The sequence below is a fragment of the Microtus pennsylvanicus genome, chromosome 3, assembly GCF_037038515.1.
Source record: "Microtus pennsylvanicus isolate mMicPen1 chromosome 3, mMicPen1.hap1, whole genome shotgun sequence".
Classification (NCBI taxonomy): Eukaryota; Metazoa; Chordata; class Mammalia; order Rodentia; family Cricetidae; genus Microtus; species Microtus pennsylvanicus.
Window position 1 is genome coordinate 140,054,487 of NC_134581.1, and position 16,130 is coordinate 140,070,616.

The following is a 16,130-nucleotide window of genomic DNA, read 5'->3' on the forward strand; positions in this document are numbered from 1 at the left end:
GCCTTGTGTCTCCTGAGAGCTTGAGAAGTTTGGTTTTGATGTTCCTGAAAATGTTGTTATGTCAGGGACCTGTGGGACCTCCTGCTTCACTCTGAGGCTTTTAAAGGGGGATATACAACACAGAGCCATGGAAGGTGACTCATCTGTCTGGACTGAAGTCCAGTACTGAGGAATACTCACTGAGGGCTTCCTATGCACTAGGAACTTGGTGTAAGCTGAAATAAACCCTTTGTCTCCTAAGTTACTCTTGGCTGTAATGTTTTATCACAGTAATAGAGGAGCAAGCTAGGACAGACTGCATCTCTGACATGCAAAGACCTCCCTTTCCCTCAGGATCCTTTTATTTTTATTCTTTTTAGATTTATTTATTTTATACGTATGAGTGTTTTGCCTGTGTGTATATGCATTGTGTATGTGTCTGGTACTCGTGGAGGCCAGAAGAGAGCATAAGATCTCCAGGAACTAGGATTACAGGTGGTTGTGAGCCACCCTGTGGTGCTGGGAATCGAACCTGAGTCCTCTGCAAGAACAACGGTGCTGTAAACCACTGAGTCATCTCTCTAGCCCCCCCCCCGTGGAAACCTTTAAGAATAAACACCTTGCTTCATCTGCTGGGACTGAAGCTTCTTATTTCAGGGCCCCTCCTGCTGCCTCCCACGGCTGCTTCAATAAACGCCTTGCCTGAAGGACTATTTGTCTCAGCATCTTTCTCTCAAACTGCTTCTCCTCTCCTTCCTCCAAGCCTAGCACTACTGATTGACTCAGAAGACAGTGCCACTTGGTGTCACTAAAACATGCAGGAAATGTGCAAAGGTGCTTTGGTGTAGAACATTTTCTTTCCTTTTTGAAAAACAAAACCAAAACAAACAAGAATGATATATCTAATTTCCATGTGGCCCCCAATTCCCTCTGCCCTATGGTAGATAAACCCTAACCATATATTATTGTCCCTCTGATGTAATATTAGGTGTGGTGATTTGAATAACAATGGCCTCTATGGTCTCATATGTTTGAATTCTTGGTCCTGGTTAGTGGAACTGTTTGGGAAGGATTAGGAGGCGTGGCCTTGTTAGAGAAGATGTATCACTGGGGATGGGCTTTGAGGTTATCAAAAGCCCATACCATTCCCAGCCCCCCCCCCCTCAAGCTTGTGGCTCAGATGGAAGCTCTCATCTACTGCTCCAGCACCATGCCTGCCTGCTGCCATGCTCTCTGCCATGATGGTCACGGACTCCAATCCTCTGAAACTGTGATCTCCTAATAAACTGTTTCATCTATAAGTTGCCTTGATTATGGTGTCTCTTCACAGCTATAGAAAAGTAACTAAGACATTAGGGTTGATCTGTGTCACCAACAGCATGTGGTTCACATGGTGGCCTGTCCCTCAGCATCTGACCTACTCATCTAACTTTGGAGGTAACTACACTGCATGGAGCTGTGATCTCCTTACTGGCTGCCAACATCCATGTGTGCACTCCACACACACAATGAACCCTTCAGGCCCAGGCAAGCCTTCAAGAAGCTGGCACTATACTATGCCCGGGTACATTGCTTCCCTGTTGCAGAACTATCTTTTTATATACTGTGAAGGTGTGTTGCTCTCATTGGTTTACTAAAGGATTAAACGACCGATAGCTAGACTGGAAGAGGTTAGGTGGGACTTAAAGAGAGCTCTGGGAAGAAGGGTGGAGTCACCAGTCAGACGGAGAGGGATCAAGACATACAAGAGGACAGGTAAATGTCACAGTCAGTTAAGTGTATGGTCATCTCAAGGACTCTTCAGATATGTGGAGAACCATCACAGAGGTCACAAATCAGAACTGGGTACCCAGGAGCCTCAAGGACTCTTCAGATATGTGGAGAACCATCACAGAGGTCACAAATCAGAACTGGGTACCCAGGAGCCTCCACCTGCCTGGAGTGCCCTTCCAATTACATCCACCCTGCAGGCAACTGTCCGCCCAGAATTCTGACACCATGAACTAGTTCTTCCTGGTTGCAAACATTATAAACATGGAGTTCTGGGAGAGGGACTCACAGGGCACAGAGTCTGGTTCTTCTACTAGGCACAGGATCAGGTTCGTTCACAGGGCCACCGTTCCTTCCTCCTCTCTGCTGTGCGGCCTTAGCTTTTGAATGGCTATCCTTCAGTTCATATAATCCTCCACTCAACTGTTGATGGACATTTAGGTTGTTTCCGGTTTGGGTCCATTACACCTGGTGCCGTTTCAGCACTGTGGTACTTGCCATTCGGTGCCCATATGCACACATTTCTGTTGGATGGGGGTCAGGCATTCATGCATTTGGCTTTTAGTTAAAAATTATCTACCAGTCTTTCAGGAGGGAGGTATCCACTTACACCCCAACAACAATGCTTGAGTTTATTATCCCAACTCTCCCCAGGCTTAAATATTAATAAGACTTTAAATACTCTCTGCAGACTAGATAAAACACACCTTCCCCACTTTCAGTCTCCCCCCTGTAGAGAATTCAAGTCACAGAGCCCCGGGGATGATCCTGGGGCCTGAAGGGTCTCTTTTACCCAAGGGCACCAGTAGGCTCCAAGAGAAAGGTTCTAATCTTGCTATCCCTGCCCTAGGCCCACCCCTGACTTGTGAGCCAGACCTTGCCTCCTGATTTAACTCCCCTGAGCACCACAAGGCTTTGCAGATAAGTGTCTTTCAATCGCTGCTGAAGAGAAGCAGGGCTGTAAATCACAATAATCCTGGGGCTCAGCAGCAGCAGGTCTGAGGAGCTGATCCATTAAGCCAACCCCTGCCCAGAAGCTAATCCTCCGCCATCCAGCCCTCCACTGCTCCATGAGTACTACGCCATTGCTCGCTAGGAGCCAGAGCCCTTGGCTGGAAACTGGATACTCAAGAAAGAGCCTTGAACCCACCTTGGACCCCACAGAGACCTGTGGAGAGGACAGCCACCTTTGCACGACTGTCCCCATTGACAGGGCTAGGGACTGACACATGGGTTCTAACTTTAGCCCAGTCTAGTGCGGCGTCTGAAGTCACCCTGACTCCTCGCTGACCTCTCTGTCACAGGTGTGGGCTTGTGCATGTGAGTGCAGGTGCCAGGGCTGTGGCATCTCTCAGATCTGGAGTCACAGGCAGCTGTAAGTCGCATGATGAGGGTGGAACCTGGGTTCTCCAGAACAACAGCAAATGCTTTAATAATGAGCCATCTCTCCAGCCCTATCTCTATAATCGTTTTTTAGAAGTTATATTCATAGAACCCCCTTCATCTTGTCCTATAGACTTGGGTACATTGAATTTTCATTTTCATCAATTCTAAAAAGTTTTTAATTTCTTTCTTAATATCTGTCTTGACTCGTTTCTCATTCTGTAGTGAGTTGTTAAGTTTCCACGAGTTTGTAAGTTTTCTCTTCTTTTGTTGTTGATGTCCAGCTTTAATCCACGGTGGTCAGCTAGGATGCAGGGTTTATTTAGGTTTTCTTGTATCTGTTGAGCCTTGCTACGTGTGAAAGTGTGTGTGAAAGTATTGGAGAAAGTTCCATGAGCTTCAGAGAAGAGGGTGTATTTGTTCATGTTTGGATGGAATGTTCTGTAAACAGCTGTTAGGTTCAATTGATTTATGATGTCATTCAGCACCAGGATTCTCTGTTTAGTTTTGTTTGAGTGGACTGTCTGTTGTGAGAATGAGACAGTTTTTGATAGGCAGGCTACAATCCATATAGCACAGAGGTCAGAGGAAGGAACTAGGTGGGAAAGAAGTCCCTCCTAAGAAACGGGGAAAATAACATATAGATTTTTAGTTATTAGTGAATGGACTGGGAGGAAGGAGACTAGAATGGGGAATTAAATGGAGATGGGAAAGGAGGGACTATTGGGAAGGATGGCTAAAACTAAGGGCCATTTGAGGGGCTATGTGGAAACCTACTTCAGTAAGCTTCTTAAAATATGTACATAAATAAAAAAATCTAAAATGGAATCACCAAATAATAGGGGAAACAAAGCCCCAACTAGATATCACTTACCACCAAATGAGACCTCAAGGGCAGGGTTATATCTAATTGAATTGTTGGCCAATAGGGCATGGAAACCCCATGTGGAAAGTTTGAGGCCAACTTGGGCTACATGAAACCCTGTCTCAAAAGCTACACGCACACACTCACACATACACACACACATGCACACAAGCACATACACACACATTCAAACACACACTGGAAATTTGCACAAAAAAAAAGAAGAGAAGTATTCCATAGACAAAAAAAATTCTTTTGTGATGTTCCTTTCTGGATCCGCTGTGCGTATTTTCACACTGTCTGCATGCTCTCCCTCCTATCAAGAAAACAGCGCATTCATTCTCGTTGACATTTATGCGATTTCCAATTTCTTAGAGTAAGACTTCCATTGCTTCATTATCTTCATACAAGATTGTACTTTAATAATCTGTTTCCTTTCAGAAATTCATAACATTTCTCATGAATTTCTGATAATTTCCTGGGCCAGAATTTCTGTTCTTTGTTCTGTGTCTCTTAGGTGAGCGGTTCGCACATGTGTGTGTGTGTGTGTGTGTGTGTGTGTGTGTGTATGGTTAATCCAGTGCTAATTTCCCCTCAACTTTTCTCGTGGATTTAGTACTGTAAATGAAAAGAGCCAATTCCCCGGAAGGCACAAACTACCAACGCTTTCCTCAGGAAGCCGACAAGAAAAGCCCTATGCCGACTGCACAAAATGAATTCAAAACTGAAACTCCTCCAACAAAGGAAGCCCCAGATTCTAAATGGCTTTGCTGAAAATCCTAATACCAAGTGATCTGAGGAAGAAATAATACACCATTCTACACAAAAATAGAAGAGGCGGAAACACTTCTCAATCATTTTAGAGGCCTGACATTTCCCCACCATCAAAGACATCCCTTAAGAAAGAAAGCTATAGCCTAAAATTTTCACATTAATACAGATGCAAAAATCCTCAAAAAAAAAATAAGGCAGTGTCATATGGATCCCACAGAACGGCCACTCTGGTGAATAAATACCACAGCAGGAAGCAGCTGGCCTGTCAAGGGGTGAGTGAACACCCTGTGGTGCGTCAGAACAATGGGACACTGCTTGACCAGAGAAGGAAACTATGCCATGGCCTCTGTACGGCATCCTAGCACCTCAGGGGGTCTCCAACTACATGATCACTTCTATACAACATTCTAGAAACTCAGAAAGCCTTCAACCACATGATGGCCTTTGTAGGACATTCTAGAACCTCAGGGGGCCTCCAACCACATGATGACCTCTACACAAGATTCTAGAAAAGATAAAATCATAGGAACAAAAAGCAGACATTGACTGAAAACAGGAAAAAGAGCCGCAGCCCCAAAGCACAAGGGATTGTTTTTCTTTAAGACACTGTCTCAGGTATCCCAGGTTGGCCTCAAATTGGCTATGTAACAAAGGATAACCTTGAACTTCTGATTCTTCTGCTACCCACGTGCTTGGATTACAGGTGTGTACCACCACACCTGGTTTATATAGTGCTGGGGGTCAACTGGGCTGGCTAGGCAAGTCCTGAACCTTTTGAGGCAACAAAATGGTTGAGTCTTGAATGTGGTCTTCCTAGCATGTGGTCACCAGCCTGTGTGTGAAACTTCATAGAACTGTATACCTCCAAACTCAGGTTCAGCGGATGTAAATGATGTGCAAATATATGTAAACAATATCTCATTTAGTTATGTTGAAGTAAGTTCAATTTTTAAAAAGGATTAAAAGATTATACGTTCATCTACGATATTCTGAAAAAGGCAAAGTTGCAGGGCTATAAGCTGGACTGGGGTTGTAAGAGCCAAGGCTTGAGTAAGGGTTTGGGCAACAAAGGAGAAAGGTTCAGTGACATTGGAAGTAAGGGAGGTATTCAACTTGGTGGGTTTTTTGTGTGTGTGTTTTGTTTTAGACAGTGTCTCTCAGAAAGAAAGAAAGAAAGAAAGAAAGAGAGAGAGAGAGAGAGAGAGAGAGAGAGAGAGAGAAAAGAAAACAAAATGGCCGGGCGGTGGTAGCACATGCCTTTAATCCCAGCACTTGGGAGCAGAGACAGGTGAATCTCATTGAGTAATAGGGCAGCCTGGTCTACAAAGCAAGTTCCAGGACAGCCAGGACTAGTACACAGAAAGACTCTGTCCAGAAACAGAAAGAAAAAAAGAAAGAGAGAGAGAGAGAGAGAGAGAGAGAGAGAGAGAGAGAGAGAGAAAGTGTCTGTGTAGTCCTAGCCGTCCCGGAACTTGCTACATAGACCAGGCTGACCTTGAATTCACGGAAATGTCCCTGCCTCTCTTGAATGCTGGCATTAAATGCTGTGCCACTACAGCTGCCTATTACTCAGCTTCTTGATTGCAGTGGTGGACACAGGACTATCTATTTCCCCAGAACTGTGTCTAAAATAAAATCAACTTGATGAATATAAAACCTTAATAAACTTGAGCTTTAATGTCTTTATGCCTTGGATTGCCTCTGCATGGTCTGCCCATCACATGCACACATTTCTCAAGATACTGATGGATGCATTAGAATTATTGTCAAATGCCTTACTTTTCCATCTGTGAGATGGGAATTCGGCTCTTATATCAATATCCTTTCAGGGAGAAGAGTGTGGCTTTGAGGTGTGGTGATGTGGGGTTCAAAGTCTGTCTCCACTACAGCCCAGATATGGAACCCGTGTGATGCTAGAATATTGTTCCTGCTAGCAGAAGCATTATCAGGTTTCTGTCAGCATGGCAAAATGTCTGGATAACCAGGGAGACTGATTTTACCTCACAGTTTTGTCCACAGTTGGTCTATGGCAGCACAGACCATCACGGTAGAAGCTGCTCACCTCGGGGAGACCAGGAAGCAAGAAAAACAAAACAGAATGAGAGGCAGTTTGGCCAGTCGAGGTCCTTGTCTCTAAGCCTGATGACCTGAGTACAATCCCCAGAACCCAGATGGGAGGAAGAGAGCTGCCTGCCACTAACCTCTACATGTGTGCAGTGGCATGTACCTGCACATGTACAAATAAGTATGTAAGTAAGTAATTGTTGCACAAAATCTTAAAAACTATAAAAGAGGAAGGGAAATGGAGCCAGGATCCGTGTATGCCCCCCACGGGCACACCTCAATGGCTTAATTTCCTCCTGCTGGCTCTACCTCCTACAGTGAGCACCTGCTCCCCAGTAGGGCCACAGGCTGGGGGCCAAGCTTTCAATGTGCAGTCCTTTGAGGGGACATCCAGGATCCAAGCCATAGTAGTAGCTGTGCTTATGATGCCGTCGTAGTAACCATGCTTGTCCCACTGGACTGTTGAGAGGGATGAACAAGACAGGCAGAGAGTGGTGTAAAGACAGGTCAGGCGGACATTCCACACACAGCACCGGCATGAGCGTCCTGATAGTGTCAACCCATAGAGTGGGCATGTGTGCTGGTCAAATGATACTGCCCAAGATGTTCACACCTTCCTCATCAAACCCATGAGTGTCCCCTTCTCAAACAAAGGTGGCTCCGCTTGTCAGGGTGTCGTTGTCACCGTTCTATTGATGTGAAGAGACACCATGACCAAGGCAATTCTTATAAAAGAAAGCATTTGATTGTAAGCTTGCTTCTGGTTTTAGAGGTTACTTAGTCCATGATCATCACGGCAGGAACATGGCAACTCTCAGATAGACACAGGGCTGGGGCAGTAACTGAGAGTTCTGCACTCTAATCCCTAGGCAGAGAGAGAGAGAGAGAGAGAGAGAGAGAGAGAGAGAGAGAGAGTGTCTGGGCTTGGTTTGGCTCCTGAAACCTCAAAGCCCACCCCGTGACACACTTCCTCCAACAAGGCCACGCATCTTCATCCTTTTCAAGAGGGCCACTCCCTGGTGACTAAGCATTCAGATATATGAGCCTACAGGGCTGTTCTTACTCAAACATCACACAGGGTAAACTGAGCATCTGGAGATGGAAGAGCTGGAGCATCAGCGGGGTTCTGAGGTAGAGGATGGAGGTGACATGGGCAATCATTCGGAGTCCAGGCCACATCTGGAAGTGGCGAGGACAAGGACACAATCATCTCCCTGCTTCGGGACACCTCCTTTAGTTTAGAAACAGGGCCTCACTATGTAGTCCTGGCTGGGCTTGAACTCCTTCTGTCCTCCAGCTTCTGACAATCCTACCTTTTCCTTCTAAACACAGGTTTACAGGTCTGAGCCACTGCATCTGGTCTTTGATGCCCCATTTTAGGCAAGTGACCCATTTTAGCCTCTAAGTTTGTGACATACAGTTTAGAAGGGCAATGGGAAACAAAAACACCATCCCTGGTGAAGGGGCCCCATTTCCTAAACCGGGGGGACTTTATATGGTACCTGAAAGGCAATGTGTTGGATATACTCTTGGAACGGAGCTGAGGAGGCTGACAGAGAATGCAGGGTCCCAGAAATGTGCACACAAGCTAGTTTCTGAGCACGAGATAACGCCTTTCTGGCTGAGAGGAAGCGCAGGGATCCTGTTCCCAAACCAGAGAAAAAGTCCTGTTCTCGTGGCACCACGAGGCATCTGCCTGTGCTGGGCCCAGGGAGTTCTCTGTTGAGTGTGTCCAGAACACAATACACCCCTTTTCTTTCTTTCATTTATTTATTTATTTAAGATTTCTGTCTCTTCCCCACCACCGCCTCCCATTTCCCTCCCCCTCCCCAATCAAGTTCCCCTCCCTCATCAGCCCAAAGAGCAATCAGGGTTCCCTGCCCTGTGGGAAGTCCAAGGACCACCCACCTCCATCCAGTTCTAGTAAGGTGAGCATCCGAACTGCCTAGGCTCCCACAAAGCCAGTACGTGCAGTAGGATCAAAAACCCATTGCCATTGTTCTTGAGTTCTCAGTAGTCCTCATTGTCTGCTATGTTCAGCAAGTCTGGTTTTATCCCAGGCTTTTTCAGACCCAGGCCAGCTGGCCTTGGTGAGTTCCCGATAGAACATCCCCATTGTCTCAGTGAATACACCTTTTCTGATGTGGGATTCCCCTCTGTATGCTGTCAATACCTTTGGTTAATAAAGAAGCTACTATGGGCCTATTGTTGTGTGGAATAGGGCAAGGTGGGAATTCCAAGCAGAGGGGGAGAGAGTAGGCAGAGTCAGGGAGAAGCCATGGAACTGCCAGGGGAGAAAGATGCTAGCCACCATCTGGAAGGTTACCGGTAAACCACGAGTCTTGTGGTAAACCACAAAATAATAAAAATGGGCTAATTTAAGGTATGAGAGGTAGTCAATAAGAAGCATGAGCTAATGGGCCAAGCAGTATTGTAATAATATAGTTTCTGTTTGGTTATTTCAGGTCTGGGTGGCCAGGAATGAACGAGCAGCCTCTGACAACACTTTTTCTCAAGGAACATCCCAGAAACTTGGCCCTAATCATAACCAGAAACCCTGTTTTGAATCCAACATAATTCTGAGCATGCCTGGTTTTTGTTGTTTGGTTTGTGGGTGTATTCCAACAACGTCCACCGGAGGGTGCTGTGTGTATGTTTATGACGGGTTCTGAACACAAAGCTGTGCAACCTTAGGGCTCCCAAACACTTAAGCAAACAGGACAAAGACTTAACCCACACACAAGAGCTTATATCCAGACACTGGATACCCAGGCTCAAGATATCAGACACATAGCACCCACTTCCACAGCAGTATGCAGAGATACCATGTGCAGAGATATACTAAAGCATATGCAGACAAATTTATGCATGAACACAGTCACACATGGACAGCGCATATCCACAGTACACACGCACACACATACACACACACACACACACACACACACACACACACGAGCGTTAGCCCAGCTATACACATAGCCAATTACACATTGGCAGACAATCACAGCCACGTGTAAGATGTCATAAACACACTTTAAACACTGAGATAGGATTATGCATGAAAAGCCGCAGACAGGCAGGCCTGTCTAAATAGCAACACGTGCAACCAGGTATGGACTCCTAGCCTAGGCCTTTGTTATCTCACTTTTGTGGAAAACTCAGTCCCTCGAGGGCACGATGAATGTTGTGCTGTTTTCTAAGAAAAACAGAGGAAATGTCAACTCCTTCATCCCAGTGGAAACTGTTCCATTCGTTAAATGTTAATGAAGGGCATTTTTGAGGACAAGCTGTCTCTTAAAAGGAAGGATAGCCCTGCTCGGAGGAAGAATATCCAAGCTGCCCTTCTACAAACACCTTATTAACATATGGAAGGCTCAGAGACAGTCTGAAGCAGCTCTGGGTTCCAAACAATAAATCGGAAGCAAATTCAAAAGAAAAATAACGGCAAGCGGGGAAAATGACTTAAAGTTGAAAAACAATAAATCCAAACAAGTCCCTCTTTCTTAGGGGTGATAAAGAAGTATGGCACCTTTGCGGACGGCTGTCAGATGGCCAGGTCTGGGAATTTGCTTTGATAAAACAAAAGCATTAAAGGAAAGGAAAACATGAAAGGTGGAGAGGAAGAAGGGCCGATGGAAATAGTTGCTTCTGTAACCGCGCAGCAGGGAATAAATATTCCACCACGATAATGCAACCCCTGGGGCCACCCAGTCTTTCTGTGCAGCCCACAGGGCAGGATCTCTGGTGCAGGGACAGGTCCAGTTTGACCCAGATATACACTGCCCGCTGCGGTATCTTGTTTCACAGACCCCTCAGGAGGCAGGACACAGGGGCCTGGAGTCTGGCTCGGGAAATGCAGATCCATGTAGCGCCTCAGTCTTCCCCAAGCTGAGGGACACTGGCAGCTCCTGTTCCTCCCTGGACCCTGGTCTTCTTACATGCACAGCGAGGAAATGCCTTCTCCAGCCACTAAATGCACCCCCCCTTCCGGACACTCGACCTTATAAGCGTCCATCTGCACCTCTGAGACCTTGCTGTCTCCGGGTGACCAGAATCGTCACAAGTGGCTCTATTTGTGCGTTTAACAAAGTGCCCAGTGCAGCCCATCGTCTCCATTCCGCTGAACAATAGCTCGGCGAAGAGATAAAAGGCATTCATCAGACAGCCAGGCCCAATTATCATGTCACACGGAATGAATGTATTTTAAAATCTTTTCTGACAGGAAAATGTTCCAAGTAGGTACCTTCAAATTAGCTGGAAAATCCAGAAAATTTGCTATTAGGGCTCTTTTTGAAGAATCTTTATTCCCCCCCACTGTTCTGAAGGAATTCCTTGGGTATTATTAATTCCTTCTAAGAGTCTGCCCTTGTGCCCCCTGCTGGGACTGGAACATTCTGAGTGTCTGCCCCACTCCCCGGGAGCCACCACAGGGACAATGCTAACCGCTGAGTGGATGTGAGTCACCTGTCCATCAGCTAGCTTCAAGTGTCTGGTGCAATTCCGTTCACTCCGCCTGCGCTCCCCAGACCACTGTTTTGTGTCCATTAACCTTGCCATGGGGTGGAGTCCACCCAGCTCGACCTTGAAGGGAGAGTCCCCCTAAGAAGGCTCTCAACCAAACAGCCAGAAAGACTTTCAACCTTTTGAAGCTTGGTCTAGCCATGCAGTTGCGTGGCCTTGGATGGGTGACTTCACTTCCCTGGGTCCCGCTTTTCTTTGTCACCTAATTCCTGACTTTGTTGTGAGGAGGGACCATTTCCTGGGGTGCACAGGCTCTCGCTCCCACCCATCATCCTGGGGTGCACAGGCTCTCCCTCCCACCCACCATCCTGGGATGCACAAGCTCTCCCTCCCGCCCACCATCCTCCAGCCCACCATGTGGTTGGGGCTGGCAGTCAGTCTGCCTTTGTGGCTGAGGGGGTACCAGCCCCTCTCTGCTTGCATCAGCTCAGCAGCCTGTTTTACCAGAATCCTGTCTCAGGTGGCTCCCTGGGCTGGGAGGAGATTTCCCGGTCCTGATGAGAAGCAAGCACAGGAGCTTGGTGGGTGGGAAATCCAAACTGTGGGGTTGGCTTGTAAATGAGAAAAAAAAAAATCAGTTTGCTTCCTGCCTACCCCTTCATGGTTTTCGTTTGCTTGGTTTTGTGGCAGTTGTTTCTTAAGACAGGTCTTCTGTAGACTGGCCTTGAACTTAGTTACTAGGCAGCCCAGGATGACCTTGAACTCTTGACTCTGCTGCTTTCACTTTCTGAGCTTTACAAGACTCTGGAGTGGTGCCCGGGTCTGAACTGGGGAACGGAACCCAGGGTTTCTATTTCTTTGTTTGTGTTGTTGTTGTTTTATACTTGCTGGGCAGTATACTTGCACCCGACCTACTGAGCTGCAGTTCCAGCCTTTGTCCAGAGGACAGTTCCATCAAGGACAGGCAATTGTTTGTGTCCTCTTCTGCAGCAGCAAAGTCAGGGGTCCCCTGAGCTGGCTGCGTGCTCCTCAGTCACTTGACCGATTAAGTGGCGCCCTGCGCTCTCTCCACGGCCCTTTGCCTGTTTCACTCCAACAATTAACATTTCAGTTATTCTGCCGCTGTCCCAGCACCCAAGATGTGGAGGACAGACAGAGAACCCTGCTAGGAAGATGCCTCCCATTTCCACAGTCCTGCCAAGGGAGGCTTCAGCCAGAAAGCGACCTCAAACGCATCTGTATTTTCTGAGTTTCATAGGGGTGTGTGCAGCTGACCCACCTAGGGCCCTGGTTGGCTGGCAGCATGGGAGGTACAGGTACCTAGAATGTGAAGATCGGTTCTCTAGTATCCCTGCCCAGCAGAGGTGCTGGAGCCATGGGACCTTCTGCCGTGTTTACTGACCTTTGCAGTCCGCAAGGGACTCCCTACTCATGTATAGGTGCTCATCTTCCCTGTCACAGATGGAGAAGATGACACCTGAGCGTCCACCCCACCAACGGTCACCTCATGGCAGAGCCCATGAGACAAGTATCCAAAGCCATTGATACCATCCATACGGGTCATGTTGTCCTCAAAGTCCATGCAGAAGCCAGCTCTTGAAAGTCAGACAGCAGAGGGTGGGAAGAGCATCCGGCCAGCGGGAAGAGCCGGGAGAAAGTCCGTGTTTGGGAACAAGGGGAACTTATCAGAAACCAGCACAAATGTACGTGGATGTATGAGTGAGTGTGGGGACAAGAGGGATGGAAAGGCTGTCAAGGATGGCTGCGTGAAAGGTGCCGAAGAGAAGGGACATCACGCCACTGTTTAGAAAAGGGGAAATAACAGAGGGCATGTCAGAGCCGGATCACTGAGAAAGCTGAGTGATGGCTGAAGAACACAGACAAGAGAGTCTAACAACCCCTGAGTAACCAGCAAGTCCAGGCTGGCTCCCTGCCAGGATCTGCAGGCATGTGCCACGGTGGGAGAGAGAAGGAGGAATCTAGAAGGCAGAACAGACAGGCCATCATCACCAGGGGACCCTGGGCCAGACACAGGCTGCTCCCTCTTGGACATCTCTACTCTGAAAGCTTCAAGGCAACAGAGACGGCCACAGGGGCCCCGTGGCTGCCAGCTTCCTCCTTATCTCTCTTGTAAACACATTTTACTACCTTGTCAAAGGCAGGGCTCTTCCGGCCAACCCTGGGGAAAACTGAAATTTCAACCTCTCCAGCCTGAGAATGGGCCAGATGAGGTCTCTCTCTGTTTGAAAGCAGAGGAGGGCCACCCCAGGCCTGGCGGCTGCTTAGTGCCATATAGGTGGGACTTGGAGAAAAAGTCACCTCTCCCCCTGTGGACCAAAAGTACTGAGGGAAGGCTGGGGTGCACGCTGTTGCAAATCTGACCCTTGCTATGTGGTGACTTCTCCAAACATGGGGTGAATGCCTGGCAGTGCCTTTTGCTCTGCTGCCCTGGGATTTTACACAGTACTGGAGAGTCACCCTGCACCCCCTGAAAGGCCTGTTCTAAGCATCAGGTCCTTCCTTGCCACCAGGTCCCATTGGATTTCACAGACCTGATAGACAAAGGGACAGAGTCACTCCCAGAAGAGGGACACCCCTCAAGGGCTGTGGTGCCACTTCAGCCCCAGGCCATCCGTCGTCTGGTTCAATGGTGGCTTCCAGTTACAGTATGTAAATAAGATCCAGAAAAATCCCATTCCTGGGGCCCAGTGGGGAAGAAGACTGAGGTGGAAAGCAGATTCAGTGTGGCTGCTAGCTGGCCGCTGGGTGTGGGCGGCAGGCTGGGCATGGTGATGACGGCGCCGGGTCCATATCGTCCATCACTCGGTCCCTTTGGGATGCAAGCAGATCCAGGATATCTCTGTTTCCTCTTTTGTAAAATAAGAAAGAATTATATGGATCCTGGGAACTGTCGCTTCAGAGGCAGGCAAGAAGTACTCTGACCAGCCGTGCCTCTGAGCCAGCAACCACCGCGAGAGAAATGAGGGCGTTCACGACAGTGCATCGGGACTAATACCAGACACTTCCAAATCCTTTGAACCAGATGATGGAGTTACATCTAGTGGCCAGGGAGTGGCAGCTACGGTTCAGTTCTGAGGAGAGAGAGGGGCCTCGGGTGTGCGCTGCAGGGAGGAGTGGGATGCGACGCCAGAGTTAGGTGCAGAGAGAGCTGCCTGTGTCCAGCGAGCGAAGTCAAAAGCCGCTGAGCTCTTTCAGAGGGGAGAGGAGAGCGTGATGGTGTTTAGTGGGAGCACAGCACGAGCAGAGATGAGAATCAGAAAGAACATTCTGGTAGCCCTGGTGGAGGGCAGATTGGGGAGGGTGAGACAGGCTAAAGAAACTCCCAGTGGTCTGAGGTCTGGGTGAGGGACAATGAGGCCTTAAGAAGGCCCAAAGGACCAGGGTCTGGCTCACAGCCACGCTTGCTGTTGGCTGCCTTGTTTATCTCTATGACAAGAGGCTGTCTAGCGAGAACAAGGCCCAGGAGAAGAATACTGATCTCAAGAACTGGCTAGGCACAGCCTCACCTCCAGTGCCCGGAGGCCCAGTTTTGTCTTGGTAATGACTTCTTTGAAGTCATCAAACAGAAAAGAAAATCAGCCAAAGAATACATTTGCACTTGGCTGCGCTGTGTGGGCAAGTGTTTTTTATCTCATTATCTTATTAATTATCATATTATTTTCAGGTCACTTTGTTGCTTTTAGGAGGACAAGATCCAGGTCCTGGAGGCGCTGCCTCCCTCCAACTCCTTCAGCCCCTGCTGTGTGATTGGGTTGCCCGTGTCCTGGGACGTTTGAATACACAAGCCGCAGGCTGATGTCCACAGGACCAGGACTGTCCTGCCTGTGCTCTTGTTGACACAGACCCTCTGGTCTCCTCCTGGCATCCTGACGACTGCAGTCGATACTGCTTCCGTGTGGTTTGCTCTCATTAACAAGGACTGGATTAAGCGGTCCACATGGGCTTTTCAATTAGGAAGACACGTTTCTGCCTGTGTTTACAAAGGGATTACGCTCAGTGCCCAGCTCCACTCTTTCCCCCTACCTCTTCTCTCTCCCTCCTTCCTCCCCTTTCCCCCCTACTCCCTTTCTTCCTCCCTCTCCTCCCCTTTTCTCCCCCCCCTTTTTTTTCTCTCTCTCTTTCCTTCCCCCAGGGTTCATGAATAAACGGATTTGCCTCTTTCTCCTATGGGGCTATTTGGACATACGGGCTGGAATGGGTAGGCGTCTGTTAGCATCATCTAGGTATCCTAGGAGACATATAATCTCTCTGTCCAGTCATGCGTGACTGTTCCAACCTGTGCTTGCATACCTCCAGACACTGGGCTTTCTTAACGAGCCAGCCCGGGCCACAGTTGGGAAGCTCTGACTGTAAGAAGCATCTTTTCAGCTGAGCTATCACCTAGTCCAGGTCCCCCTGCTCAGGCAGCTTCCCAGAGCCCACCCAAGACTGGGGGCCACTCTCTGTGACTGTCTTTGCAGAAGGAGAGGCAGACTCTCATAGTGAGTCCTAGGAGGCCTCCCTCTGTGCTGGGCACCTGCTGCTGCTCGTGTGTGTGTGTGTGTGTGTGTGTGTGTGTGTGTGTGTCCATCCCTTCTCTGGCATCCAGGCACTCCTTGGGCCCCACAGGACATGTGTATATAGTTTGCCTCGTGCTAAAAGGAGCCTTTTTGTTCTTTCTCTGGCTTAGAAACACACTCTAAACATTACTTCACATGGCATGTCCCCTCCTCAGAACACACCACGCTCAGCCTCAGGATGTGCTATGCACAGTGTCCTGGCTGCCTCCCTGTCCGCCATGGAGGGATCTGCCCTCCTCTCCTCCCGTCCT